Source organism: Vombatus ursinus, unplaced genomic scaffold (assembly GCF_900497805.2).
Source record: "Vombatus ursinus unplaced genomic scaffold, bare-nosed wombat genome assembly UNPS02009205.1, whole genome shotgun sequence".
Classification (NCBI taxonomy): domain Eukaryota; kingdom Metazoa; phylum Chordata; class Mammalia; order Diprotodontia; family Vombatidae; genus Vombatus; species Vombatus ursinus.
The window spans coordinates 51,785,801-51,812,464 of NW_020948983.1; the positions used below are offsets into that span (position 1 = coordinate 51,785,801).

The 26,664-nt window shown below is 39.5% G+C and overlaps 1 protein-coding gene across 1 annotated transcript in view; it reads left to right on the forward strand.

The window, feature by feature from the left end:
- Positions 1 to 26,664, forward strand: part of TLN2 (talin 2) — a 579,984-nt gene that overhangs the window by 99,963 nt on the left and 453,357 nt on the right. Inside the window, exon 2 of the mRNA XM_027851789.1 lies at positions 12,284 to 12,388. The gene's annotated coding sequence lies outside the window, so the exon portion shown is untranslated. The remainder of the gene's footprint in view (positions 1 to 12,283; positions 12,389 to 26,664) is intronic.

The window sequence follows — 26,664 nt, forward strand, 5'->3', positions numbered from 1 at the left end:
TATATATGTGTGTGTGTATATATATATATATATATATATATATCTGCTCTCTGTCTCTCTGCTGTCTCTCTCTCTCTCCATATATATGTATATATATCTATCTCTGCTCTCTGCTCTCTCTGTGTTCTCTCTCTCTCTCTATATATTTCTGCTCTCTCTGCTCTCTCTCTCTCTCTCTATATATATATATCTATCTCTGCTCTCTCTCTCTCTCTCTATATATATATATCTGCTCTCTGCTCTCTCTCTCTTTCTCTCTCTGTGTGTATATATATATAGATAGATAGATATATATCTGCTCTCTCTGCTCTCTCTCTGCTCTCTATCTCTCTCTCTCTAGATATATATCTGCTCTCTCTCTGCTCTCTGCTCTCTCTCTCTCTGTATATATATATATATATCTGCTCTCTCTCTCTAGATATATATATATCTATCTCTGCTCTCTCTCTCTCTCTATATATATGTATATATATCTATCTCTGCTCTCTCTCTATATATATCTGCTCTCTCTCAGCTCTCTCTCTCTCCCTATATATATGTATATATATCTATCTCTGCTCTCTCTCTCTCTCTATATATATATCTCTGCTTTCTCTCTGTTCTCTCTCTCTGCGCGCTCTCTCTCTCTATATATCTATCTATCTCTGCTCTCTCTCTGCTCTCTCTCTCTCTCTCTATATATATATATATCTATATCTGCTCTCTCTGCTCTCTCTCTCTCTATATATATGTATCTATCTCTGCTCTCTCTATCACACACACAGACACACACACACACACACACACACACACATACATACTGTGTGAAGGTCTACAAAGTACTTTCTTTAAACCAGCTCTTTGAGTTAGGTGGTACATACTATTATCCCACTTTTACGTGTGAGGAAACTGAGGCTAGAAGAGTTGAAGTGACGTGCCTAGGGTCACACATATAGTGAGCAAGGGATCTGGATTTCATATTCATGTCTGTGCTGGCTCTAAATCTGGTTCTGTTTTGGTGCTGCCTCATCACGTAGGACTCATCTGATCTAAGATACTCCAGCCCTCTTTGCTTTATTTGGAATCCCTGGAGTATCTCATAGTAACTGTGGTGGGGAGAGAAGGAAGGATAATCTGATGGGATTAAAAGAGTTTTTCAGAAGGCTGTGAATTTGAGCAGTCTTACAAAGAGGTCAGATTCTTGGTCCACATTATAGGGTATATTTCTCTGTGGAGCACCAGTCTTATTTATTTTAGCAAGCAGTGTGGCATTAATGGATTAGGGAACTGGACTTAAAATTCAGGAAGTTGTTGTTGTGTCATTTCAGTTCTAACTCTTCATGATCCCATTTGGAGTTTTCTCTGCAAAGATATTGGAGTAGTTTGCCATTTTCTTCTCCAGCTTATTTTACAGATAAGGAAGCTGAGGCAGAGAGGGTTAAGTGACTTGCCCAGGGTCACACAACGAGGAAGTATCTGAGGGCCTTCCCTGAGCTCTTTTAACATTCACCATTCCAACTCTCTGGCTGTCCATGTGTTTATCTCTCACTCCTTACATGACTGATACACTGGAACTTAAGTCTTCCTGACTACAGGCTTGGCTGCTCTATCCACTTTGACCTATAGGAAGCTGGGTTCAATTCCTGCCTCAGATACTGATTTCATAATTCTGGGTAAGTCACAACCTCTCAGTGCCTCAGTTTTTTCATCTGTGAAATGAATTGGACTTGATGGCTTCTCTTATACCTTGAAATAGGCCTTCCTAAGATCCTTATAACCTGCAGAGACTTCTGCTGAGAATAATTCTTTTCCTCATCTGCAGTAGTTATCTATTAATAGTGACAGCTAAAGGGCTAACAGTGCCAGTAATGGTAGTAAGATTTTTCACATAGACATTTGTCTGTTTGAAACCGGACTGAGATCTCTTAAGGGACATTGGTAGATAATTGAAAGTCTAAATCAAATGTAGGCTGGATTGAAGCCATCATTTTAAGGGAAAAGATACTTTCTAATTGATAGCATTCAGTAATACTCAGTCCTTCAAATTATATTCATGGTATGCTAAGGTCATGCATGTAAAAAAAATGAAAAATATACATCTACATATTCCTAACTTGCTTTAGAAGGAACAGGATTCTGGGTGGTGACCTAAACTGACATTCAAGAATTCTTAAGGGAATATGAACGGGTTGTGGAATGACTCACATAAGACTGAAATAAAAAAATAAAAATGAAAATTACCGGTCCTGTTACCTATCAGTGAATCAAGAAACATTTATGAAGTGCCTACTATGTGCCAAACATTATGGCATACAAAAAGAGGCAAAAGGACAGTTCCTGCCCTCAAGGACCTTACAGTTTAATGGGAGAGACAACATGCAAACAAATGTATACAAAGCAAGCTGTATACAGGATAAATAGGAAATAATTAATAGATGGAAAGAGATGGAATTAAGAGGGGCTGAGGGGGCATGCAGCTAGGTGACACAGTGGACAGAGCTCTGGCCTTGGAGTCAGGAGGACCTGAGTTCAAATTCGGCCTCAGACACTTGACACTTACTAGCTGTGTGACTCTGGGCAAGTCACTTAACCCTGATTGCCTCACCCAAAAAAAGTGGGGAGGGGAGGCTGGGGAAGGCTTCCAGTAAAAGGTAGGATTTTAGTTGTGACTTAAAGGAAGCAGGAGAGCCAGTGGGTAGAGATGAGGAAGGAGAGCATTCCAGGCATGGGGGACAGCCGGGGGAAAATGGCCAGAGCCTGGAGATGGAATATCTTGTTCTGCCAAGACACCAGTGTCAAAGGATTGAAGAGTATGTATTATATTAGTCTAGATGCAGATTTCCCTCTACCATTGCTGGCCGGCCCCTGCTCTGCAACTTACAGATGAGAATTATCCAGGTCCCGTGGGAGGTTTTGAATTGTGTCACTCAGGTAAAATTCTAAAGCAGTATTGAACCCAGATGTTTTTGATCCCATCAAAGCCAGGTCTTTATCCATCCAGCTGTGTTGCCCCACTTATGCAGATTATATGCTTATTTAAAGATATTACTGAATATGCCATTATCATCCAGTTAGGTTAGTTTCTTTCTTAAAGAAATCTGAGGGAAGGGTCTAATGGGCTGAACTGTCTCTGAGGCACAAGTAAATCCTTTGTTTTTGCTTTCCCTTGAAGGGAAATAACTTCCTAGGGAGCACTGAGATGGGGAAAAGGAAGTTGGCTCAGGTGGTGATAAAAACAGAATTCTTTTCCCCACCCTCTCTTCTGCTCAACCTCCAAGCACACATATACACCAGAGTTTCATATACATAGAATTAGCAAATCGACTCACCCTACCAATAAACTTAGGCATATGCACTTGTGTGGTAAATAGTAGTCCTTTTGTTACATCTCTCCTTGTTTTCCCTTCAGAATAGCCCTCAATATTAATTTTAATCAGATTCTGATTTGTAAAAATGTTGGGCAAGACTTTGAGCATGATTCTACCCTTCAGAAATTTTTACTTCCTTAAGGGATATTTCCAGGGATTTACATCCATTATTAGGCACTGATTTTAGCTGCTCTATTTCCCCAGTGATAAAATATTGCTATCAGTTTCTTCTTTTAGCTCTGACCAAGGCCCTTGATTTAAATGAATTTGAATTTTTATGTGGTGACGAATTCCTTATGGATAAGCAAGGGTCTTGACTTTTGTCAAGGCTTTTAGCCAGGTCTCAGAAGTTTGGCTGAAGAGCCTGGTCAGTTGCAGGAGCCAGTCTGGGTCATAAGCCAGACATCAAACACGTGCTTCTGGAATCCATTTCCTGATGTGGTCATTTCTTGGTGCCTTGGTCAAGATAGGGGTGGAAACAGTGGATTGCTGTATGTGTGAGCCATCTGTGACTGGTCTTTCAGAGGCATCCTGCTTCTAAATGAGAGGGCTGTATTATGCACCATGTAAGTAGAGAAGGAAGATGGTAGATTGTTTTGCTCTAAAACAATTGTTTGAAAAAGCCCTGTGTCTAGGATAGTCAGGTTATTTTTCTTTCTTTTCTTTTTTTTTTTTTAAAGTTGAATGAGTACTTTATTGACAGATATCGTGAGAGTAGTAACTAGAGGGATGGTCCCAGAGTCAGAAAGACCTCTGTTCAAGTCTAGCCTCTGATGCTGAATGGGGCAAGTCACCTAATCTCTTGGTGGTTCAGATAACCCTTTTCAGAATGTAAGTTGCAGAACAGATGCCAATCTCCATTGATAGAGTTTCCTTATTGGTATCTCTCACTACTGATGAAATCATAGATTCAGTCAAAATAAAAAAAAAATATGACTGTACCTAGTGCTCACTTTCCCATATAGCAAATTGTAAATAAACAAAAAACCAAAAGCAAAACACATTGGTCATATCTGGCAAAGTACACCTCATTCTGTCTTTGCTGTGAGAAGGAAAGCGTGCTTCACTGATGGTCACTGCATTGATCAGAGTTCTCATGTTTTTCAGTGTTTTCTCTTCTATCATTGTAGTCATTATATATATGGTTTTCTTGGTTCTGTCTCACTGCATCAGTTCATGCAAGTCTTTCCAAGTTTCTCTGAATTCTTTGTTTCTTTCGGCATGATAATATTAAAAAAGTTTTGCTCAAAACTTGATAGTTTTATCTATAGGGCTGATGTCCTGAATCAGTCAATCAGCAGACGTTGTGCAATAGTGACATTTGTAACAAATACTGACACAGATTTGTGATCTTATCTACTTGGGAGTTCCTTCCAATGACGCAGGCCACTGCCCATCCATTTCTTCCCATTCTGTGTAACTCTTGTCAATGTCCTCCCAAAAGCTGAGCACAGCAGCATCTGCCCAGGTATGGCTGAGACTTTCTTTGCTTCCTATGGACATCACAAAGATAGTCCAGGTTGGAGTGCAGTGACATTGGCCTGTTTTGGCACATCTAGGACGTGCTGTTGATCTCGGCCAACGCTTGGCTACAGCAGCTCACCAACACCGAAGTCTGCTGACTAGAGAAGAACATCAAGGAGGTGTTGGAAGACTTCACCAAAGACAGCGAGAAGAAGGTGAAGCTGCTCACAGGGAAGAGAGTCCAGCTGGCGGAAGGCCTCAAAAAAGTTAGAGAAATTCAAGAAAAACTGGATACTTTCATTGAAGCTCTCTGTCAGGAGAAGTAAATAATAGAATCCCTGCCAGCAACAGCTGCTTCTGAATACAGAGAACAAAGAAAACATTTCTCAGTCTTTGGTCAAGTCTTTCTCCTTGGAGAGCCCCATATATGGAAACACCGGTTGTCCAGCACACAAGTAATTTATTCTTGGTGGAGCCTCTTTAGTAACAACACCCCATGTTTGTGTTGTGGAAGTGACAGATTGGGAGGCTACAGTGTGGACAGCATCACGTTTGGTTCTTACCTTCTGATTTAGTCTTATTCCCAGGGGCACAGGTTCTTGTGATACAGAGAGTGGTTTTGCCCAATAACCAATTTTTTTCCAGAAAATATTGCTGAGTCTTTGAGATAAAATGTGGAGCAACACTGTCATTTGTATATAAAATAATCCTTCCACTCCCTTCCCCCCCCCCCAAAAAGGTATCCAAAGATACCTTTGGTTTTTTTGGGGGGGGGGGTTGGTTTTTTAATTTTTAATTTTTGCTAGGCAATGGGGTTAAGTGACTTGCCCAGGGTCATACAGTTGGTAAGTGTCAAGTGTCTGAGGCCAAATTTGAACTCAGGTCCTCCTGACTCCAGGGCTGGTGCTCTATCTAGCTGCCCCATGAAAGATACCTTTGGAACACCCTGCCTGTCCATCTGTCTTGCCCTGCTCTTATTATGTGGTAAGCTTATCTTATCTTCCAATCATACAATTCCTTGATGATCTCTTTTACTCTTGTTCATCTTTGGAGTCCCTTGTTAGTTATTTGTTGCAATGTAAACACATTTTCTATGCCCCTTTCTATTGCTGTCTATGTGGTATTGATAGTAAATAGCTTTATTTAACATTTTACAGTCATTGTCTCTTTGGAGCTTTACAATAATCCTGTAAGGCAGTCATGGATTATTAACTGAGGCTCTGAGAGATTGGGATTTGCCTAGTGTCTCATATCTAGTAAAATTACAGTGTTGTGATTCAAACTAAGGTGTTCTAACTTCAAATCACATGTTCTTTCATTTATACCATACTGTATCTCTAAAGAGTGCCTATCATGCTTGGTACTTTGAGAGATATAAAATATAAGGCAATGTTTCTACTTCTAGGAACTTACAAGTCTTGTTGGGAAAGTAAGATATATATATATATATATATGTATATATAAATATATAGGAAAAGTTGTAATTTGAATAAAGATGAACAGGTGTAATATACTTCCATGTATTGTTGAATTCCAATCAAGAGACACAATTGTTTGGTATGGTGGAATAGAGGAAAAAGCCAGAATGCTTGAATACTGGGTCTGCCATCATGAGATTCAGTTCCAATGAACAAGTATTTACTAAATGAAACAAAATGTGCTGCCCAACCACCTCCAGGGGCTTTATGAACAAATTGGTGAATCACTGAATTCTCTGGGAGTCTGACCAAGGAAAATCCACTCTTTTAGGCCACGTTCTGTCTTTAGGTATAGAAACCAGGTCCCAGGAGGGGCCACTATTACAGCACTTTTGTTTGGTATACTTGAGAGCACACCCTCAGTTTCTGAGACCACCAGGCATTTTATAAACAAGTAATGATCTCCTCTGGAGAGGTAGGCCCACCATGTGCAGTCACCCCAAGGTGGTCACATGCTCCTAGCATCTATCGTACCACAGTAAAACTCTTTTGCTTTGAATTTAGGAGCCAGCCCCAAACTTTCGAAACCAAAAGATAATGGAAATGGAAAAAATAAATGGAAAGATAAAGGAAAATGACATGCTGGAGGGGGTGTGGGAAAACAAGTACGTTAATGCATGGTTGGTGGAGCTGTGAACTGATGCAACCGTTCCACAAAGCAATTTGGAACTATACCCAAAAAAACTATTAAAATGTGCACACTTGGTGATACTGCTACTGGCTCTGTATTCCGTAAGAGAGCAGAGAAGGAGGAGAAGGACTCATGGTAGCCATGAATTGGAAACTGAGGGAGTGTCTATTAATTGGGTAATGGCTAAACAAATTGTGGATCAACTCTGAAAGAATGAGCAGCTCTGATCAACACAATGACCAGTCAGAATTCCAAAGAACTTATGAGGAAATGTGCTGTTCACCTCTATGTTTTTTGTTCCTCTTCCTCCTCTGGAATTTGTTTGATATGACTATATGTATTTGTAATGGCCTTTGTTTTTCTTGCCTTTTGTAGGGAGAGGGGTAGAGGGAGAGAATTTGGAACTGAAAATACAATACAATTGGAAAAGAAAAGTCCTCTTACAATTTACAGATGAAGAAACTGAAACCCAGAAACGTTTGCTTAATGTCACACAGCTATTAAATGGGAGAGTGGACTCAAATCCAGATCTATTGATTTCCTATCCCAGGTCATTTCCACTATTATGTGTTGTCTCTTCCCCGATAGGTGTTAACTGTGTGTGATGTTGTAGAAAAACTCTTTGGACTTCTATTCTTTCCAGTTTTTCTAGGTTGTGAGCAGATGATAATAAATTACATAAGCAGCAAATTATGAAGAATGAGTCTGCATGACCAGAATTATTTGGTAGAGAGGCATCTTTTCCAAGAGTGAGGCTCCTCAAAATGTACCCCAACTTCCCTGAGGAAATTCTCTCATTATGGAGCAACTTTCCAGAGCAGGCCAAAGGCTGCAGTCACAAGAGATCTAGTACTAAGGTACCTAGTGGGTCAGAGGCCAACCCCAGGAAAACCAAGACTAGGTCTGAGGAGGAAGGGAAAGTGTTACAGGGTTTAGGATAAGAGGATCACTTCAGGAGTTGTCTGGGACAGGGGATGGGGAAATGGGATAGGGTAGAAAACTTTTCATGGCTTCTTTGAAGATCCTCAGAACCTCAATATGGGGGTCTAGGCAATTGGCAATCTTTTCTACAGGTTTCTGAAGAAGATGCCCTACCCCGGAATTTCTTCCCTTTTTTTTATGGTTTGCAATTCTTTAATTTCCTTAGTCTTCCTTAAATCCTACTGTTAAGAGATTCATTTGCATTTCTTTAACCTCCTTTTAAAATGTGAGTTCAGGTTCAGGACTACTACTAGGGGTCTTAGTCATCTAGTAACTCTTTAGTGTGAATTAGTTTAAATAACTTGTCTTTTAATGCCTAGTAGAAAGAAATCTGTGTCCTAGAGGAAATAGGATTTTTAATTGGGGATTGGGTGAGGGTCAATGATTTGGAGGCATAGGATATTTAGGAATATGAAGCTAGAGAAGGACATAGCAAAATGGGAGAAAGGTATACTAGGAGGTAGAAGAGGGGCTCAGAAATGAACATAGGATGCCTGAGCTCAGTAAATTTCCAGTTTTACCTAATCCTGGCTCTATCAGGCATTCAGGCTGTCAGAGATACACAATTAGACCACTGACATAATCTAGTGGTTCAGAAGGGACTTGGGCATCCTTCTGGTCCTGGACAGAAATATGGGATCCTATGGTTTAGAGCTGGAAGGGGCCTCAGAAAGCATTTTGTTCACCTTTTTTCTTTTCTTTTTAAAAAATGTTCTAATTAATATTTTCTGCTTCTTACATCTCTATAGTTATCCAAAGTATCTCTCCCTCTGCTCATCCCACAGAGCCATCCTGTTGTGGTTTGGGGTGCTAGGAACCCCAAAATGTAAGGGTACAGGGTGAGTCTGCCTTGAAAAAATTCAACCACTCAAGCTTTCTTTCAGTCCAGTATGGGGGGAAAGATTCCTAGTAAATCTGTGATGTAATGAAGGTTAGAATGATACTTTTATACAGAAAAAGGGGGAAAGGGTCAGTGAAAAGATCATGATGGGATTAAGGAGTGGTAAGTAGCCTGGGGTAGGCCTGGGGCAAGCAAAGAAAGGAATTAAGTGATCTGAGAGCCACAGTGAAAGGGCAGTTAAAAGGATTATTGAGTATCTAGGTTGGTTGGGATGGGCCAGATGGCTCAGGAGAAATGCCAGTGTGGGAAAGTTCAGGGGCTGGGTTGCTTTCAGAGACATGGTCTTTTCCTTTTAGGGGTCCAGGTCCCATTACCCCATCAATCTTACGTGACAAATAGTATTTTTTTAGAGAGGAAAAAATATTACAACTGATTGATACATTGAAAAAGTTAGAAAATGTGTGTGCAGTATATAACATCCTGCCTCCATGGAGGGGTAGGTTGGACATTTCCTTTATTTTCTGGGGGGTAAAACTAAGGTTCAAAGACATCATGTAATTTATCCTGGGATTTAAATCTGGACAGTTCTAGGGGCAGTTTCATGGTATAATGGAGAGAGCATTGAGCCTAGAATCAGGAAGACCTGGGTTCAAATTTGGCCTCAGTTCTTCTTAGCCGTGGGATCCTGGGAAAGTCAGTTAATGTCTATCTGCCTTAGTTTCCTCAAGTATAAAATCGCCCTTTCCTTTCTGTTTCCACAGTCATTTTTACCACTTTTAGTTCAGTTTAATTCACCCTTCCATGTTTCCCTTCCCAGAGTAGTTCCAAGTTGAGAAAAGACAGAAAAACCTAATGGGAGTTTGAGAAAAGAGTAGGTGAGGATTGACATTGGGCAGCCCCTGTGGCTTTCTGATGCAAACTGGGGGCCCTGCTATGTCCTGCAGCTGCAGAACTGTTCCACGTCCCTTTCCTAGCACAGGTGGGTTGTATGTGTGTGTGTGTGTGAGAGTGAGAGAGAGAGAGAAAAACATAGCTGCCACAGAATGTCGTTAAAACATGAAGCTAACTTTCTTACCTTTTCCGGGTGGAAGAGAAAGGTTATATGGCTTGTATATCCAATAACTCAGGGAATACCCAGAGAACATAAAATTGCTTTATTTAACTGCTTAAAGAAATCAGGATATATTAGATAGAACAATTTGATGATATCCACCTCTAGCAGCTCCAGAATTACATTTGGTTTTTTTAAAAGCTTTACATTTGGGGCCAAATACTTTCTTGGAATTTATTTGGCCTGTTGGTTTAGATTTGCCTTGGCCCATTTTACTCAGTAACATCACTCTTGTCACATTACTTGTGTGACCATGGACTAGTCATTTAACCTCTGTTTCCTCATCTGCAAAATTGTACCCTCAGAGTTAACACAGTGCACGGCACTTATTATGTGCTTAATTAATACTTGTTCACTGATTGTAAAATGAAGGGGTTGGACTCAGCAGCCTCTAAGGTCCCTTCCACCTTTAAATCCATGATCCTATGTTAGTAACGAATTCATTTTACAGGAGAATGGCAGAACAGTGGGGGTAGTGTATCATCTTGGATTGGACCACAGCAGAGCATGGGTGTGGCATACTGTGAATTTTATCTGATCCCAGTGGAATTGCAGTAGTAAAAACAAGAAAACAAGAGTGGTTGCTGTAGTTTCAAAATAAATTATCTCACTGACTCAATTCCACTTTATGCAAAGGGAACTGGGTAAACAATGGAGGGAACCCTAGGACTGCTTCTCAGAAAACCTATTTAGTGCTTTGGGGTTGGGAGGAGGAAATGAATAGATTACCTGCAGAAAAGGTTGGCTCTGAATGACAATGATAAAAGTAATTCCTAGGAAGCACATATAAAAATTTTTTAAGCCTTATATTCATATTTGACTATTTAATTCTTAAGAATTTATCCCTAGTATGTGGCTCTCTGAGCCTGGTAATGCCTGCCACCCACTCTTCTGCAGGAGGCAAGTAATCAGACTTGGTGCAAATTGCATTAAAATGAAAGTTTTCAGTTCACATTCAAAGCTGTTGTTATATTCAGAGCAAAGGAGGACCAGTTGGTTTTGGTTTAGATATGTAATTAGTAGACTTAAGTTTTTAAAAGTCCATTATTAGGAACCACCTATCTTAGGGAATTAGCATTTTGTACTTGTAGTTTCCTCTCGTAGAGGGAAAAACATCTTGACCCGAGCAAACTTTTGCCGAAGTCTGAACCCTCACTGTCCTTAGAAATAGGTTTGTCAGATACCTCTGAAAGATCTCCCATTTTTATGAATCTGTGACACTGTAAGGATTTGGTCCCTATGTCATGGTTAACTTTTACATTTAAAACAATTCTTTCCTTTTTATTCCACAGATGTGTCTTTTATCTCTAATAATTTCAGGTTTTCTCTCTAAAACTTTTCTTTTAAAAGTTTTTATTGTTGTCTTTTGTTTCTTTTATCATAATTGTTATCCCCAGCTTCTTTCTCCCTTGCCTGTGCCATCCCGCATAGTAACTAATGTTGTTTAAAGAAAAAGAAATCAGCACAACTGATTGATAAATGAAAAGGTCAGAAAATCTGTGTAATGTGTAACCCTTGTGGAGCTCCCACTTCTGCAGTGAGCTGGGTTAGAATTGTCTTCTCATCCCTCTTCATTCACATCCTGTTTTACATGTATATATATAGTTTTACTGCACTCATTTTTAATTTTTTTGGGGGGGTATATCTTTTTTTCCCCCACTTACATGGTCTCTCTAAACTCTTGACTGCCTTTTTCCCATGCCAAAAAACAATCAGTTCTACATTATTTAAAGTTTGTTTTGATGAAAAGCAGAAATTTGTCTATGTACATAACCAAACTTTAGGAGAAGAGAGGAGGGAAGAGGAAGGGTAAGGAAAGAGAAAAGAGGAGATGAGACTTGGCCCTGCAGTCATCTTTGTGTGGCTAATGAATGGCTGGGGATGTCCAGAAAGGAACTTCTGTAAAAAAAGTATTTTATTATAAAGGTGAATTACAGATGGATTATATGATCCTCGAAGGCCTCTTCCAATTCTTAATAGTCTATGAATCTGGGCCTATAAACTTATTTTTGTTAAGTCCAGGAACATGTTTTCTAATGTTGATTCTGCCCCTAATTGGCTTGGTGACTGTTCACACATCACTTAACCCATTCAGTTTTGTCATTCATACCATGTTGGAGTTGGACCTCCAAGGTCCCATCCAACTTTGTGATTTGATGACTTTCTTCACATCTGGAAATATACTTAGAAAGTTGACCTCTTGAGTTACCAGAATGTCTGCTTCTCCGGAGGTTTTTTTTTGTTTTTTGTTTTTTTTGAGGGGGAAATTAGCCAGTTCTTAGCACTCTACCTTTAAGTATTTATTTCACATGAGATTTTCCTTCTCCCTTTAAAATCAGGTTTACTTATGTGCAATGTTTTCAGAGCATTATTGCACTCAGTAATCATGATGTTTGAATTCAAATAGTTCATTTATTTCTCTTCTAATAGGCTTCTCCAACAAGACAACATCTGAATTTGGTTGCTTCTGGTTCTTGGACTAAACAGCTGGTTTGTCATCCTTCAACAAATTTCTGGACTGATTGGTTAAAAACTGTAAGTTTTTATCTTTGTAAGTTATCATATGTTTTCTAGAGGTACAGAATTTGTCTAGCTTATTCTAAAGATTTTCATGGTTCTGACTTATTTCTGTCATATGTTGGTCCTTAATGCCAATTAAATGACTCCTTTATCTTTGTTATTACTTTTCTATTTATTATTACTATTCTGTTTGGCAAAAACCTCCCAGACAGAGATGTAGGGGAGAGAAAATTAGAGGAAAAGAATTCTTTATGTAAAAGATTTAGTAAGTCCAATTTTCATAAAGCCCTTATGTTAGTGAGCATCCCTAATGCATTTATGGGGCAGTTTGGTGGTACAATGGATAGAGTCCCAGGCCTGAAGTCAGGAAGACCAGAATTCAAATCTGACCTCAGACACTTGATAGCTATGTGGGAAAGTCACTTAACCCTGTTGGCCTCAGTTTCCTCATCTGTAAAACAAGCTGGAGAAGGAAATGGCAAACCGCTCCAGTATCTTTGCTAAGAAAACCCCAAATTGGGTCACAAAGAATAGGACATAGCTGAAAAGACTGAACAACAACTAATGCATTTAGAAGAATCCTACGGATAAAGGATTAATAAATAATAATAATAGGAATAAACAAGAATATAGGAATATAGTAATAATAAAGGAATAAACAAAGTGAATGCCCCAGTTTAATGACATTGTAACTCAGCATTTATTTTAAAGGGAGTTTTATGTAAAATCAAGGAACATGTATCAAGTTGGGACTGAGGTAGATCACAATATAAGATGTTAAAAAGAGTGCTTTCCCTAAGGTTCGAAGTGAACAAACACAACTAATAACTGGTGGAAGAGTATTGGGGGAGGATGATAGGCTATAAGGCAATGCCCATGGTGTTTGGAATATTCTTTAACTCAGCACACAGACATGGCATTTAGCATTTACCTAAGCTTTCATGATAGATAAAATTGCTTCCCTATCATTCAGGATTAAGGACTTGAATAGAAAGGAGAGGGTTGTCAGTAGTACAGCTGGGATTGCTGATTGCTTATGTTATTTCTTCTCGTGTTAATTCTTGTTCTGCCCTTTCTTTGGTAGCGGTTTACCAGCTTCTACCTTAATAGTGGAGGTTTAAAAGCACTTTATCTTTACTGGATTTGCCTTACTCAGATAGTCTGAAGAACCTTGATTAAGGGAGACAGGAATGAACATGGAAAATAAGAAAAATATAAACTAGTTTCTTTGGATCCCGTCCTCACTCACTCTGGGCAGTTCACTTAAAGGGCAAAATGTGTTTTTTAAGGACCGTGTTTTCCATGTTTTCATTCTGCCCTGGAATGACTTGTCATGATCTCTTGTGTTTAGGGGAGAGGTGAAAAAGAAGTATCTGGAGATAAATTTCCTCCTGCTTTGATTAAAAGTGAATTTCTGAATTGAAAGCAACTCACAAGGGACTTCTGTTTTCAGAGCTGGTCTGCCTGTGGTAAAGAAAAAGTAGGAAACGAAGCCTTCGTGCTTTTATGGTTTTTATGTTACTGTTTTGGCTCTTCAGTCTGGGCTTTGCATCACCACAAGGGTCTGTGGGACGCCAAACCACTTGTAAACTGTAGAACTAAGCGGAACAACTGGTTAGTCACTGTTGGGTTTTCAGTGTCCAAATATTAGTGCCCTCGGATTGAATGTCTCACATTTTCTGTGAAAATGGGTATGAGGAGGGTAAGCATCATTACAGCAGGGAGTTCCTACAGCATCAAGTCTTAATCCCTTCCTGGCCTGTGTCTTCCATGGAACATTGGAATGCCTCTTCAGACAAAAGACCTTGAGTTCAGGTTTGATTTTCAAAGCACCTGTTCATTACTAGCTAGTCATTACTCTGCTATCATGAGCCTTTGGTACAAGGTACCAATGTGATATTATTGCTAGATAAGAATGATGCCATAGGGTGAGACCTTGCTGTTCCAGTCTTGCAGAGATGTGGTTAGCCACAGACCCAGGAATGAAGTAGTGCCATGTTGTAACCTGACCCTGTCCATAATTTATGTTGTGGGCATAGCCTAGTGACAGTGATCACGATGATAACCACACCATTTCTTTGTGTCTTCTTCTGTAAAATTGAGCTAATACTTTGCCTCATGGAGTGACTGCTAAGGAATTGATGATGATTGTATGTAAAAGGACTTTTTAAAAAAGTTGGCCTTCAGCTTCATATTTGAAGATGTTACCTCCTAGGGTGATTAACTGTGGATGGGCACCAATGAAGCAGAGTGGCCCACAGTCCTGTGCATAAATCATGTTCATTCCTGACTCTGCAACTTTGTTCTTCCAGCTGTCTTGGAGTAAGCTGCCTCTTCCTTTTTCCTTATATAAATCCTGCATTTTCTAGGGTTGTAATGGGTGAACATCAGTTGCTAACAACTAGTTTTCTTGTAACTAGAATCACTTGGTGTGGAATTATGGTGAGCGTTATTAAGAAGAGTTCGTAATGATAGGAAGTAAACTTTTCTAGATGTTGCTGTTCTCCAAATGAGAACTGCGATGCTCTGCATTTATTTCTTAACCCTCATTCTTAACATTTTAAAAAATCTGATTTTTAGTGATCTTAAAAAAAATCGTCAGTTAAAAAGATATCCCATGTATTCCTTCCTTTCCACCTTCTTAGAAAGCTGTTTCTTATAACAAATAAGTTAAAAAAAGAAAAAGAATTCAGCAAAACTGATGAATGCATTGAAAATGTCTAACATATACAGTGTTTCACTCTTGATCTCTGTAAAGGAGGGGAGAGAGGTGTCTTTTCATATCTCTTCTTTGGGGCCAAGCTTGTTATTCATAGTTTTGCAACATTGATTTTTGATTGTTTTGTGGTAGTTGTTCTTTCCATTTATATTGTCATAGTTGATCACTATTACAATAGTACTGTTACTATGTACATTATTCTTTTGGTTCTTCTCATTTCGCTTTGTATTGGTTCATATAAGACTTCCCAAGTTTTTTTCAGAAACCGTCGTGCTTGTCATTTCCTATAGTACTATAGTATTCCATCACAATCATATACTACACTTGTTCAGCCATTCTCCAATTGATGATCATCCCTTGAGTTTCCAATTCTTTTGCACTTGTAATCTTGAAGAATACCATGTAATAATTTTTTGGGATGGTTCTGGGAGGTGGTAGTTTTTTTTTTTTTTTTCCCCAGTGCTTATACACATGGGTGTGTTAAATCTGGGAATTTATTTTACTTTAAATTTCCCCATCAGTAAGATGAACATGTTGTATTATACAATCTCAGAGGTCCTTTGAAGCTCTAACATTTTAAATTTGTGATTTTAGACTTGAAGACCCATCTTTTGTCTTAGTCCTTCCACAAAGACCTCTTTTACCATTCTAGTCTACATTGCTTTCTCCTCTTTTAAAATTCCTATGCACTTGCGTCCAAGATTATAGTTTGGCATTTGATTCTTCTCTTATCATTTAATGTCTTTTTTGTCTGTACCCCCTCAGCTGTGAGCTTCTAGATATCCTATAGGCATCTTAAATTCAGCATATCCAGAAGATAATTGTGAAAAGAAAATGTTTGTGAAATTTTTTGTTTCCACAGAAGTTAATGTAAAAACAGGATGCCTGTGAATTCGTATATGTCCTGATTAGCAGATACTCTTTAACTACAAATAACTAACAGCTGTTCTTGCATACAAGTATTGACAAATAACTCACAGCTGTTTCTGCATCTGCGCATGCTTAATCGGCTTCCTTGGGGTATAGGAGCTTGCTCTTGCTTCTGTATCCGTATGTGCATGCTCTTTGGGAGCAGCACACACCTGCTTCTTGCAAGAAATGAAATAAAAGCCTTCCTCTCTTCACTCTGTCTTTGAGTTGAGTACTTTGCTCGTTTCTATCAGAATGAATGATCTTTCTCCTCAGACTTTCCTCACTTGTAAACTTTATTACTGTTGAGGGCAACACGGTCCTCCCAGACACCCCAGCTTGTAGCCTTGGCATCATCCTTGATTTCTCCTTCTTGCTCATTCCACCCATCTAATCCATTGTCAGAGCTCACCGTTTTTACCTTCACTACAATTTTCATATATTCCTCCCTTTGCTTCATTCATGGAGCCACAGTCCTGGTTGCATTCCCACAGGCCCCCTTCCCATTTTGCCTGGAGTAACATGAAAGCCTTCTCACTGCTCTTGCTGTTAATAAGTCTATTATCAGATTGTCCATTCAGCTACCAAGGTGACTTTTTTTTCTACATAGGTCTGACCCTGTCACCCCCTGCTGAATGACTCCAGTGGCTTCCCTGTTACTGCCAGAATCAAATATAAAATCCTTTGACATTTAAAGCTTTTTGTAAGCTGGCCCCTCCTTACCTTTCCTGTCCTCTTATACCTTACTTCCCCTCCACAAACTCTAAGGTTCAAAACATTGGCCCGATTGCAGTTCCACACATAAGATCCTCCATCTTCTTGTCTTTGTAGATGTTGTTCTGCATGCGTAGAATTCTCTGTCCCCTCACCTTTGACTCTTACTTTCCGTAGGTTTCTTCAGGACTTCGTTCAAAGCCCACCTTTTGCAGGAGACTTTTCCTAGTCTCCCCAGCTGCTGATGCCATCCTCTTTCATATTACTCCATTGCTTATGCATGCATCTTTTATGTATCTAGTTATTCACATATTATCTTCCCCTTTAGAATGTGGCCTTCTAGAAGGCAGGGGCTGTAAGTCTTTTGCTTTTCTTCAGTACTTAGCACATAGTACATGCTTAATAAATGCTTTGTTGACTGATGAATAACTTTAGGGCAGGGATCGTGCCTGATATTTCTTTATCTCCTTAACATCTCGTATACAAGAAGCAGTCAAATATTTCTGGTCATCCTAAACCCAAAAGGGACAATTCTTTCTGCGACATGATCCATGGAATTGGGGAGATAATTCTTGAGTGTGACTACAGCTGATACTTGTAAAACTGTTTCGAACTTGACCTCTCAATCACCTGGTTTTCCTGATGCTCTTGTTGGAAGAGAGCCACCAGGGTCCTGCTTTGCCCTGTGATGAGCCGTGCTCTGTCTTCTCCTGCCTTACACAGCCCCACGTAGTGACTGTGCTACCTCTTTTGAAGTCATCCATTGTTGTGTTTTTGAAAATGCGCTGGAAGCAAATTTCAGCAAGGGTCAGATTTCCTATTGTTATTTGGCAGGCCTTTGTATATTCCATGTTGAATTGGAGTGTTCAGTGACATGATGATGAAAGGCTAATAAAATTCACCATGCATTCTACTTTGCCCTAATCTAGCCACCCCAAAATAGGTCTTTTCCTTCTGAATTTTAGCTAGCTGCCTGTTTGCCTAGATTAGCCCTCAGGGTTGGGTTTGAATTGTTTCCAGTGGTGACTCTTGGGTTTACTTTTTAAAAAAATATTCTCTATCTTTGGACATATCTTTGCTGATAATCTGCCCTGGGCATTCTGCCCTAGGATGCTTCAGTCTTTAAGGGATTGAGAAGATGCTATCAAAAAGAGTTGTAATTCATGTGATCCATTTCTTCTGAGACTTTCCCCAGTCTCTGTGCCTGCCTTTGACTCCCTTTCATGTGATAAGTGTCACACGCCCTCTTGGGTGTGCACATCTGGGTGTTCTTTGCTGCTCCGACATTGGGAGATCCCGATCACTCAGTCTACAGCAGAAAACTTTGGCAGAAATCAAGGGCTTTGGAGGAAAAGAGGTCTTCTTAGAGAGGGAACATAGGGCAGTGGGCCTACCAGATTTTTTTTTAATAGAAATATTTCAATGATAAAATACCTTTCATAGCCTTTTTGAGATCAGTGGCAGCCAATCAAGTAGCGCTCCCTGTGTAGCTGGAATGCTTCGACCACATGGTAGATTTGGTTTGGCAAGGAGTCTTTTCCCAGGGCAGCTGTGTTACATCGAGGCAGAGTTGTATAGAAGAGACTTTCACATCAGAGAAAGTGATGATGGTGGGGGTGGGGAAGGTGTGACCCACACGGAGCAATTTAATTCCCCTGATTGCTCAGTCTTTTTGTCCTGAGTTCAACATCCAGCTGCTCTTTCTGCCTGAACTTGTAATGGAGAGGATGACTCAGAAATCTGGAAGTCCGTTGTGGTGATTTCACTGCAGGATCTGTAAAGGAGAAAGGAAGATAGTCTGTGTGGGAGATGATTGCAAAGGAGGTCTTTAGTAATTAAGTTGATAAAATGAGAACTGAAGTACTTGGGGTTACCCAGGCTTTGGCACTTGACTTTCCCGGTAATCCATTACAATTTGACCTTTCATTACTAAGAGGAAACATTTGATGTCAAAACATTAGAAAAATGGGAATTGAAGAGTCCAAATAAATGTAATGATATTAATAATAATAGAATTTGTGAGATGTGTTAGTTTATCCTGTCCCAGAAACTTTATTCTCTACTTTCTTTACAACAAAGTTTTTGCTTTTTGTAACATGGCTATTTCCTGATATTTCCTTTCCCCCACTTTCATAGAGCTCTCCCTAGTCACCAACAAAAAGACTTAAGTACCAACTACCACAGATCATGCAACATTCATCATCACAGTGCTCTCACCTTTTCACCGTGACAGATGAGGAAGTGTTTGTCATTGGTCCTCTATAACCAATATCAAGAACTTAGTTTTCAACAGAGATCTTATAGAAGATTGTGGCGGGGCGGGAGGAAGGAGGTGATATCTCAAATAATTTTCCCACTTAGAGACAAAGACTCATTGAGTTAGCTGTGTGTATCTTCCCCACGCTGCTTCTAAAGTTCTGTATCCTTCCCCTTCCTTTCTGTGTTTCCATATCTAATATCCTTTGGATATTCTCAAACATTCTTTATGGTTACTTTTTTTGAGAAAACTTAGGATTAATGAAGTCTTTGTGTACGGATTCTTTTACCTCCATCTGGAGTCTCTAGTCTTGAGCTCCTATGCAGACTTTTGTTGTGTGTTCACATCTGTCTGTCTATACTGAATATACATATGCATGTGTGTGGGCTCCTTCTCTGGTTCAGTTACCTTCGCTGTATTCCCTGGTCAAATACTGAACTCTTCACCTTAGCTAGCCTGTCACTGGTGACAAGGGGGAATAGGAAGGATAGTACAGACATAGCAGAACAATTCCTCTTCTTACTGGGGAAAAAAGCAGGGTAAAGCATAGGAATCGTGGGAGTGGTTCATCTTCATTTTTGAAAGCAAGCACAGTAGTATATAGATGTGTATACATATATTTGTGCATATGACCTACATGAATTTTTACTCTATTTTTAAAGGAATACTTTGTCTTTTATGATAAATGATGTTGCTGAAAAGTTGTATGCAAATTAGCTTTTCAAAAATACAATGATTTAAATGCCCTAGGGGAATTGGCCATTTAAATAAGACAAAGCAGTCCTTTATAACAGAAATAATCCTTGGTTTATCCCCAGGGCAGCCCTCCAGTTTTATCTGTTATATAACTTTGCAGTTTATTGTATAGTGGATTTTACTAAAGTGAGGTACAACTATACTCATGGTGTTTTCTTGGCTAGGGTGTTTTCTTGGCTTTCTCAGCAGAGAGAGCTCTGTTTTGAGTTAGACATTGTCTGAACACAGCACATTATCTTTGCCTCTGTGGCAACAGAATGAAGCCCATCGAAGACAGAAGCACAAATGCAATTTTAATAGGATGTTCTTCTGTTTGTTCTTGAGTATTCCTAAGGTACCTATCACAGCAATATCTAAGCCTTCAGACAGTGGCAGTGGTAGGTTGGAATACAATGAGAAACAGCTTTCTAGCCTACACTTGGCAGTCTAATAACAATAATTTATTATGACTTTTTTTGTTTTCATTTATATTGCTTCTATACTCAGTGGCTGGGCTGGGAAAAGTAAGTGGGAGTTGCTAGCTGGGATGAGGTAATAGCTGCAAAGAATTTCAGGTTGATTAGGAAGCCTTTTGTTACTGCAGTGATTGCCACGTGAAAACAAATGTGTGGTTCTTTTCTTCCGAAGTTCTTTCATTGATTTGGTAAACCCTTACCCCAGAGCAGGAATTCTCGAAGCACGTTAATGAACCAAGTAGGTTGGGAAAACTTTAATCTTGTGGTGTATGGGTAAATATTTAACTGACCCCCTCCCCTCCCCCCCCAAAAAACCCAAACAACCTCTCTTTCTCTTTTTCTCTCCCTTTCTCCCTCTCCCCCATATATGTATATGTATATATAAATATATACATATAATTTTTTACATATATATGGATGCTTGATGTACTTTTAAGTTTCAGTTTGCATTATTAACATTTCCTCTGTCACTTTCTTAAGTTTAGACAATCAGGAAACAACAAATCCAGTTATTTGTAATATTTGTTGATTTCCAAGATATGATGCTCACGCTGAAAATTTAACAATCTGCTAATGGGTTGAGCAGGCACACTTCTGCTCTATGTAGGCAGATTATCTACCTGATCTGCTTCCACTTAGTAAAAACAAACAAAAAGTACTTTTGAAGCATAGAAAGGGTAGCATTGCATTTGATGAGACACCACCAAGAGAGAAATAAATGGGCTTTTTCTAAGTAATAAGTATTTGTTGAACATTCATTATTCTAAAAAGCCTTGTGCTAGGTGCTTTGAGGATTTAGAGAAGATCTCATTTTACTAGTCAGAGGAGGCTTTGTGGATGAAGCCAGGAATGGGGTGGGGGGGGTGTCATTTGGATAGGAATTGGTGGAATGGCACGAGTGAAAGAAAGAACAATACCCCCGAAGCTCAGCTAGAGGACTCTCAAGGATTCCAAACCATTAGTCGAAAGCCCCCTCCCTCCATAAGCAAAGAGTAAACCAATCTATTCAATTGCAGTGCTATCACAGACTAACCTGATCCTGGTAGCAATCAGTTTTCAGACTCTCATAAACCTTAAACTGAAATAGTTTGTTTACAATCAGTCAATACCTGATTACATTCACAATTCATCAGGTGACTGCTAATACTTAATCAAATCAATCCAAAGGTATTTATTGATTACCTCTTACTTTTACTTATTAATTATCCACATCTAAAAGTAAGCAAGAGTTTGCATGTTCTGTTACATATGGATAAAATGTAACTGTTGATTTATTATCTTTTTTGCAAGTTTGCATACTCTTTTACATATGAATAAAATGTGACTGCAGATTTGTTATCTTTTTTTTTTTTTGCAAGCAAATAAAACAAATTTTGTTAATGAAATCAAAGAATGAGCACAGATTTCCCTTCTGCCCCTTGTCTTCCAGGATTTTCATTTAGCCATTTCTTTTTTGGAATTTTATAATTAACATTAACATTTTTTGAGGGATCCGTTAGAAAAGAAAAGGGATAAAACATCCTACATGTCAAACTCAAATGCAACCTTAAATATAACAAACATATGGTACCCAAATAACTAATTTGTCATTTCAAGATACTGCAGTTATTAATCCTGGAATCTGTTTTGAATAGCTTTTGGCTTCATTGAAATGATCCCAGTTTTCTCTGGAACTTCTCATTCAGCTGTCAGGTTAACAGGAGTACAAGTACTTGTCGTTCTTGGATGCTGAGTTCATTTCTTTCCTCTCCAGCCAAAAAACCCCCCAACAACCACTTTCTTTTAATATCAGATAATAAAATCATTATCACTATCTCTTCGATATTTCTAGGCAGATCTATTTCCTCCTCAGTAATAAGTGTATAACTTGGGGGTTTATTAACATATCTTATTCTAAAATCTTGAAGTTCTTAAAGTTGATAGGTCTTTGGAACTCCTGCTCTTCAAGGGGAACATCCAACACAGCTTTGATTTCTGGTTTTAGTCGTTCCTCAGCATCTTTCTTTGCTCTGCAGCAACTGCCAAGAACAGAAACAACTTCTTGGGACTGCCTTTTGTGGCAAATGGTTTGGGACACATGCATGTATGACAGGGTTCTTCTAGGGCCAGCAGCTGATAACAACTATTCAGTGCAGCTGAAAAACAGCTGGGTTGAGAAATAAATACACTTGTGTTTGTAGGCAAAGTAGAGTAGAAATTACAGACAGCCCTAGGGGGAAAAAACGTCATTCTGGAAGGACTTTTAGTATTTCTTAATCTTGCAGTGTAGAGATCTCTGTGGACTCTTGGTTTCTTCAATTAAAAAGCCAACCAAAACAAAAACCTAAAGCCTGCTTATTACCTGACTTAGGCAACATTTTTGTTAAGTATATAAAATCCTTAGTCATAATGATTTTTTTCCTTTTCTTGGCTTCTTGTCCCTACTCTGTCCTGTCTTACCCATTCCTTTTAAACTTGGAAATGGACTTCAAGTCAAAAAGCCCATGCTTTGCTATTTGTTAGCCGTGTGACCTTGGGCAGATCACCTCTCTTCTCTAGGCAAAAGTTTCCTTATCTATATAATGAGATTGGGTTAGATTATCTCAAAGCTTCTTCCAAACTGACAACTTGTGAGAGAGTGTTAAAAATCAATTCATTTATTTCCATTTTAAGCAAAATCTATCTCTCCCTACAAACAACAACAGCAACAACCAGAAACAACCAAATGCCACCAGGAGCTTTGGGATTTCCCCAAATTTTATGGCTCTTTATGATGATATACACAAAGGGATTCTTTTGAATTCATTCTTGCAAAGAAATGGATTGAATAAATTCTATTTTAAATGGAATTTTTCCTTATCAGAGGCAACTTTGGAAACTTGTTATGTTTCTAGCTGATCTTGCTAGCCTGAGAAGTTGAGAGGGTTCTCTTTAAAGAAGGTTTGGCTATGATGTCATCATTCATGTTCAGGGTAAAAATCCAGACCCAGGGCACCCAGACTGCCTTTTGCATCTGATGTAAGGCAACTTAAAGAGCTATAAATCCTGAAGTGCTAATTACATTTGAGGCATGTTGCCTCCCTCTTTTCTGCTTCACAGCGATGAGCAGGGTGATGGTGCTGTCACTGGGGAGCCAGATAATGGACATAAATGATGATCCAGGAAATCTAGTTCCTGAGCAGCTGTCAACCAGCTGGCGGGCTGGTGACTCAGCAAATGGTAAAATGAAAAGTCTAGACTTAGAAATTTAGTGGAAAGAGGATGGTATTTGGAATCAGAAGCTCCCGTTGTAAGATCAGGCTTTCTGAAAACATAGACCTGCCAAATACAACCTCCCTGAGCCCTGCTTTCATCATCTACAAAACAGAGATCTGTGGATACCTAGATAGAGCAATTATTATGTGCTTCCGATGTGCCAGGCCTTGTGCTAAGCCCTGAGGTTACAGATACCATCAAACAAGACAGCCCTGGTCTTCAAGGCACTTACATTCCACAGAGGGAAGACTCCACCTAAAGGGAGTGCTGGAAAGTTTCTGGGAGCAATGGTGTGATTGGAGCTGGTGGCAAGAAATGAGATTGAGCCTTGGTTCTCACCTGTCTATGGCCCAGGATGACATGATTTGCTTCATAGTCTTGTGGTGAAGCAAATGTAAAGGTCCTTTTTGAATGTGAGTTGCCATTCAGTCTCATCCAATCAGCATTTATTATGCACCTTCTAGGTGCCAGATGCGGTGCTAAGTGCTTGGGATGCAATAATAAAAAGACAGTTCCTGCCCTCAAGAAGCTTAAATTTAATTAATGGGGGGTAACAACATACAAATGGAGGCAGGAAAGCAGAGAGGGGGACACACCAGAGCAGAGGCTGCCCAGTGTGAGGGCATCTTATTCCATGGAGTTGAAACCAGAAAGAGCAGCAGATTCAGAGTCCAGCTTTTGCGCTCTGTAAAGAAAGGCATTGGAAGGAGTTTGGTACTCCAACCTCCAACCCTCCAGTCGCAGAGGGAGGTGGTTTCCGACAAGGCTTTAGTTAGCAGCATGGCCATTAGCTTAACTTGGGAGGGCCATCTTGTTCCATGGAGTTGAAACCAGGCCAGAGCAGCAGATGCAGAGAGGAGGGAGTAGGGCTGCTAGTATTAGGAACATTGTTATTAGGTGCTTAGGTGGATTTATGCTCTCACTGGTGTGGCTCCTTGGCCCACCTATGAACTTGGTAGCTTTTTCACACCTGACTTTTCATTCTAAGTATTGTTATTTATGTCTTTCCATTAGGCTTTTCTAGAGAATCTGCCCTACACACCAGAGACATTCTTCTGGTTCTTTTTTGCCCTCTTACTTCTTGACCCCTTATGATTTGGCTTCTGACTTTATTATTTTGTGGAAACTCCTCTCACCAAAGTTACCAATGATTCCTGAGTTACCAAGTCCAATGGCCTTTCCTCAATCCTGATTCTTCTCAAACTTTCTGGGGCCCTTTACACTGTTGATCACTCTCTCCACCTTGATATTCTCTTCTCTTTGGGTTTTTTGGACACCACTCTGTCCTGGTTCTCCTCCTACCTATTTGAGCTCCTTTTCTGGATCTTCATCTAGGTATTCCCGAGGATTATGACCTGGGCCTTCTTAGCTCTTCTCCCTCTAAACTGCTTTGCTTGGTGATCTCATCAGCTCCCATAGATTTAATTATCATCCATATGCTGATGGTTCTCAGGTGTACCTGTCCTGCTGTAATCTCTCTGCTGACCTCCAGTTTTTCATCTCCAAATGCTTTTCACACATCTCAAACTGGATATCTAGCACATATATTAGACTCAGTATGTCCAAACAGATGATCTTTTGCTCTAAATCCTCCCTCCTTTTAACTTCCTTATTACTAAGGGCAACATTATCCTTGTAGTCCCTCAGACTCGAATCCTAGTGTTTTCCTTGACTCTCCGTAAACTCTTACCTCCCATTTCCGATCTGTTGCCAAAGCCTGTTGTTTTCACCTTTGCAACATCTCAGATGTGCACCATTCTGTCATCTGACGCTGCCACTGCACTGACTATTGAAATAGCCTGCTGGTGGGTCTGCCGGCCTCAAGTGACTCCCTTCTCCAATCCATCCTCCATTCTGCTACTAAAGGAATTTTCTTAAAGCACAGGTCCAACCGTGTCACCCTCCCTGCCCCCCTCAGTAAACTCCAGCGGCTCCTTATCACCTCCAAGATCAACTACAGAATCTTCTGTTTGGCACTCTAAGCCCTTTATAATCTGGCCCCATCTCACCTTTCCAACCTTCTTATACTGTACTTTCCATCATGTATAATTCAATGCAGTGCCACTGGTCTCCTTGCTGTTCCAGGAATAAAACAGTTCACCTCTCAGCTCCAGGCATTTTCTCTGGCCCATAGTGCTCTCTCCCTTTCTTAGTTCTTCCTACTGTCTTTCTTTAAGTCCCAACTAAAATCTCATCTTTCCCAGGAAGCATTTCCCAACCCCTCTTAATTCTAATGTCTTCTCTCTGTTGATTATTCCCTATTTATCTTGTATATACCTCATTTGTATATATATATATTTGTTTGTTGTCTCCATTAGATTGTGAGTTCCTTGAGGGGAGAGACTGTTTTTTGCCTGTTCTTGTGTTTACAGCATTCAGCGTAGTGCCTGGCACATAGTAGGTGCTTAGTAAATATTGATTGATTAATTGATAGAAGTTACCAGTATAATAGTGGGGCTGTTCATCAGTCTCTCTCTTTTCATTTTTTTGTAAAAAAAAAAATTGATATTTATCAATGTCTTTTGCTTTTGAATTGCCTAGATTTTGCCCTGCATCTCTTTCCATAGAATCTCCCAGAAAGCCATTCCTTATAAGAGGTTTTTTTTTTTTTAAGAGGAAAAGAGGAAAAAAATTGAGCAACAAAAAACTCCCCTGATATTTATGTCATGTTTTATACCTGTGGACCACCCCCACCCCCATCCCCAGCCCTTCAGAGGAGTGGAGTTAGAAGTGTCTTCTCATAGCATTTTGGGGCCAAGCTTGTTCATTGTAATTATACTGCATTTATTTCCACTTGTTTTGTGGGGGTTATTCTTCCCATTTACATGGTTTTAGTCATTGCTTGTATTATTTTCTTTCACCTGATTTTCAGTATAGAATCTCCCAACCTTTTCTGTCACTACTGCTCTTCCACTAATGCCTTTCTTGTCAATTTTTTTAAACCACATTCTTGCAAACAAGTCATTGTAGGTACCATGTTGCAACTTAATTTATACCCACCAGCCATGTCTTGTGTTGCCTTTTGGATTGCTTATACTTTTTACTTAAAAATGCAGATTTTAAGAAATACTCTTTTTATACTGTACTTAAGAATCTCAAAGAATACCAGAATCATAAAAACCATGCCTCATCTCTCTGGATGGGAGCCAAACATTTGCAAGTTCCTTGTCTGTAACTCTGGACTCAGGAATCATGCTCTAAATCTGCCTTGCAAATTAGTTTGCATACATTTATCTAGGGATTGAAC